Source organism: Oryx dammah, unplaced genomic scaffold, assembly GCF_014754425.2.
Source record: "Oryx dammah isolate SB20612 unplaced genomic scaffold, SCBI_Odam_1.1 HiC_scaffold_23, whole genome shotgun sequence".
Lineage (NCBI taxonomy): Eukaryota > Metazoa > Chordata > Mammalia > Artiodactyla > Bovidae > Oryx > Oryx dammah.
Window position 1 is genome coordinate 44,362,667 of NW_024070207.1, and position 5,149 is coordinate 44,367,815.

Sequence of the window (5,149 nt, forward strand, 5' to 3'; positions counted from 1 at the left end):
AAGTCCATCTCTAGCTTTTTGCTTGCTTTGCTCTGTCCGGCAGTGGGTCTGACCCCTGCAGGATATTTCCCAAAATGACCTCATACCTGCTCCAGCCAGTGGGTGGTACTGGCTGGAGACAGAGAAGAAAGAGGAAGGGAGAAGCCAAGAAATTTCTGCTGCCTCTTTCTCCATGTCCCAGGGTAACCAGCTGGTCCCAATTTGTCCAGATATCTCCTGGTTTCAGCGCTGAAAGTCCGGCATCTCAGTAAACCCTGCATTTCTGGGAAACCCAGGATAGCTGGTCCCTCCATCTCTGCTTCAAGCAGTTTCTCTCTTCTGTGGCTCCAGTTCTTGCTGGAGGGCCCCTCCCTCCCCAGTCCCAAAGACAGCCACTGTGGTCCCAGCTTCTACTGGATGACCTTGGCTCCAAAGCCCTGTGCCTTCCCTCGGTCCCTTCGGCTTCCTTGCTGAGGCCCAGCCTGCTTCTTATCCTATTGGTTCCTCAGCTCATCACTCACCTATGTCACCAGTTCCTTCCACTAAATTCCTCGTTGTTTACACTTGAAGTGGTTTCTGTTTTACAGCTTAGACCCTGACTGATGCAGTGGGGACAGTAGAACTTATAGTGTTATCATGAGGATTAAATGAGTTAAACCACTTAGAGCGGCACCCAGTACGTGGTAATTGCTTGTTAAAAGTGAGCTGTTGTTCTTGTTAGTGTGGTGCCAAGTAACATTTACATGCACTTGCCATGTTCCAGGCACTATGTTAATCGCTTTACACCTATTATCTTGTGTAAGCCTTTAACCCTTATACCTGGGCTAACGTGTTGAGTTAATTACTTGGTAAACCTATTTGCATTTCACACCTAGCAATCCTCAGTTTCTTTTGAACTACTCATCTTCATGAAACCAACCATATTGTTTCTTTTTTGAAATGATTTTTAAGTTGTTTCTACACGTGTTTCTCTTTCTATAATAGAACACATTCTGTTCTGTTAATTATTAAATTATTTGTGTTCTGGAAATAATTCATTTTATTGAGCACTCTCAGCAAGTCTCAGGACACGGAGGAGAAAGAGACAGGAAATTTCACAGGACGGACAGAGTTGAGTGTGTGTCCACCAGTGGGTCTGTCCCAGCCCAGGGTGGGTGGTGCCACCTCAGTAAGCCTGGCAGGGTGACAGAGTGGGGAAGAGTGTGGGCTCTGGGGCTGGACTGGGATTGGATCTAGGCTCTGGAACTTTCTACATCTACAGCAACCTCCCATTTTTTACCCTCTCTGTCTCAATTTCTTCATAGAGCAAGAGTACTTTTTTGATAGTACCTATCTCATAGGTGTTGTTCAGAGGATTCACTGCTGCTAAGTCCCTTCAGTCGTGTCCGACTCTGTGCGACCCCAGAGACGGCAGCCCACCAGGCTCCCCCGTCCCTGGGATTCTCCAGGCAAGAATACTGGAGTGGGTTGCCATTTCCTTCTCCAATGCATGAAAGTGAAAAGTGAAAGTGAAGTCACTCAGTCGTGTCCGACTCCTAGCGACCCCATGGACTGCAGTCCTCCAGGCTCCTCCATCCATGGGATTTTCCAGGCAAGAGTACTGGAGTGGGGTGCCATCGCCTTCTCTGGAGGATTCACTGAGTTAGTATTTTTAGTGCTTAGAACAGTGGCTGGCATGCACTAAATACTGTGTGTTTGTTAACTTAGAACAAAATCAATACAGGGATTGATTGTAGTGGGGAACCCAGAGAAAGGTGACACTCAATCCTACCAATTAATCGGAGCAGAATCTTGAAGGAATAGTCCAAGGTTTCCATGTATAGAAGAAAGCACTCACATGCCACGGCAGGAGCCCAGGGGTCAGGAGAGGGCAAGGGTGTCTGGGGAACAATGAGAAGTGAGTAGCTGAAGCTTGGTGGTGAGGGAGGCTCATGATTTAATTTGGGATACAGGTGGTGAGGCCTTGAATGATGTCCTGAGGAATTCAGGTTTTATTCTGAGGGAATAAATATTCTGTGTGTGGGGGGGGTTGCACATAGAAATTTCATTTTCAGAGGGTGGAATGATCAGCTTTGTTTTGTGAGTATACCATTCTCCTGTCAGTATAAGTTTAAAGAAGAAAACCCTGTTCAGGTGTAATTTAAAAATTATATATATAAAGTAGAACCAAGTGACACCAAATTGGGAATAACCCAAATGTCCATCAACAATGGAATGGATACAGACTGAGGTATATTTGCACAATGGAAAACTATAGGACGTGTTTAACAAATGAATTACTGCCATATGCAGAGAACATGGATGGATCTCCCAAGCCTAATGTTCAGCAAAAGAGACCAGCCACAGAAAGATCATCTTGTAGTATTTCATTTATATAAAGTTCAAAATAGGCAACACTAATCTATGATGGCAGAAGTCAGGACAGTGGTTGCCTTGGAGGAGGAGTAGTCACAGAGAAGGCTTTGGAGCTGCTGGTAGTGAAATTCGCTCAGTCATGTCCAACTCTTTGCGACCCCATGGACTATACAGTCCATGGAATTTTCCAGGCCAGAATACTGGAGTGGGTAGCCTTTTCCTTCTCCAGGGAATCTTCCCAACCTAGGGATTGAACCCAGGTCTCCTGCATTGCAGGCGGATTCTTTACCAGCTGAGCCACCAGAGAATCCCTGGCTTTGACTTGGGTGTTGGTTTCAGTGTATGATCGAGTTCAAGAAAGAGAATATTTGTACTTGAACACAACAACCATCTTTGCAGTGATATATGACATATAAAAAAAGTCACATCTTGTTTTAAAGTACAAGTTGGGGACATTCCACCCTGCAGAGATTCACCTGATCTTTGACCACAGTGGAATAGAGGAAGTGTGAACACAGGTGTCCATTATAAAGTTGGTGCCCCCAATAGAGAGAGGCCTTTGTTTAGGTGTTGCCAGGTGGCTCCAACATTATGCTTCTAGATGTATTCAGCTACAAATGACTGGTCTGCATTATCATTCTGTATCTCTGAAGTTCACATTTCAGCACTTTAAACTTTCCTGTGAGGAGAGAAGAAGGAACCAGGATACAGGATGGAAGTCAAGGGAGACTTTGCTGCTGCTGCTGCTGCTAAGTCGCTTTAGTCGTGTCCAACTCTGTGCGACCCCATAGACGGCAGCCCACCAGGCTCCCCCATCCCTGGGATTCTCCAGGCAAGAATACTGGAGGGGGTTGCCAGTTCCTTCTCCAATTCATGAAAGTGAAAAGTGAAAGTGAAGTCACTCAGTCGTGTCTGACTCCTAGCGACCCCATGGACTGCAGCCTACCAGGCTCCTCCATCCATGGGATTTTCCAGGCAAGAGTACTGGAGTGGGATGCCATAGCCTTCTCTGAAGGGAGACTTTAGCCTTATCTAGAATGGTTTGAGTCTTATAGGGAGAACTTTTTCAGGTGTTCCTTGTATATTTAACAGCCAGGAAAAAAAAAAAGCACAGCTCTGCCTTGTCATCACATGATAATTAAAAGTGCTGGATATTATTTCATTAAGATTGAAACTCACTAAACCTGGAGTATTGTTAAAGCAAATAGATGGCTTGCATTTGTATGTGTGTGTGCTAAGTTGCTTCAGTCATGTCTGACTCTTTGTGACCCCATGGACTGGAGCCCACCAGTCTCCTCTGTCCATGGGATTCGCCAGGCAAGAATACTGGAGTGGGTTTTCATGTCCTCCTCCAGGGCATCTTCCTGACCCAGGGATCTAACCCGGCTCTCCCACATTGGCAGGCAGGTTCTTTACCACTAGCGCCACCTGGAAAGCCCAGGTGTATTTGCATAGTGCTTTCTTTTTCATTTATTGGCTCTGCTGGGTCTTCATTGTTGCACGGGCTTTTCTCTAGTTACAGTGTTCAGGCTTCTCATTGCAGTGGCTTCACTTGTTGCAGAGCACAGTCTCTGGGGAGTGTGGGCTCCCGGGCTCTAGAGCACAGACTCAGCTGCCCCGTGACATATGGGATCTACTCAGATCAAGGATGGAACCTGAGTCTCCTGCATTGGCAGGCAGATTCCTTACCACTGAGCCACCAGGGAAGCCCTGGATAGTGCTTTCTTGATTGACCCTCATAACACCTCTCTGAGGTAGACAGTTGAAGAGACTGAGGACCCTAGAAGTTACATGGACAGCCCCTGGGCAAACAACAAGTTGGTGGAAAATCACTGTCACCATCCTTAGTCTCTTGCTTAGACAACTACAATAGTTTATCAGTTGTTTTGCAAGATCTACTAGGCTTCCCAATAAGTTCTCCACACTGAGAACTGTGATTTGCTACTGATTTATTTTCTTCATTGTCTCTCTTTCATTAGAATGGAAGTTCCATGAGGCTGGGGATCTTGTTAAACACTCTTTGCCTTACCTTGGTACCTGGTACACTATAAGCACTTGATAAACACCTGGTGACTCCATGCAGGAATTAATATATCAAGGAGTCAGTGTATCTGAATTCCGGTGGGGGCTCTTTAAGTTTGAGAAAGTCCCACTCCTCTCTGAGTTCCAGCTTCCCCACTGGTACAATGAAAGAGTTGAACCAGCTGATCTCTGAAGTTTCTTCCAGTGCTAGATAATTCTAGCACTGAGAGGCAGGTGGCTAGCACCACAATTTTTATTGAGACTGTGCTCCAGCTCTAAAAACGAGATGGTAAGTTCTAACACTTTTGAGTTTGGCATGCCTCCAGCAGACACCTGTTGATGGCTGCACTTACCCAAGTAAGAAGCCACAGTCCCCTTTCTTCCCTCCAGTGTTATTCCAGTTTAAAGCTATTTTAGTCTCTTCAAGGAAAAACTAATTCCAAAGAGACATAAAGTAACATGAAGCAACTGACTGCTGATTAATTTACTAGAAAGGCAAGTTTTGGAAAACAAAAGGATATCTTTTGAAGAACTGTGGAAATCAAAACATAACTAGTAGTAGTTGAAGACAAGGTCATATTTAGAGAACAAGCATTCACTTCAGACAAGCCTTGGTTCTGCTGGGTCCTCACTGGCTGTGTGACCATGGCTAAGTTACTTCAGTTTACTGATTTTCCCTTCTGTAAAAGGAGAAACTAGCAGAACCCACCCCAGATAATGGTTGTGAGGATACAATGATAGGGTGTATTTAATTACTTAGTTAAGTACCTGGCACACCAGAAATCTTCAGCGA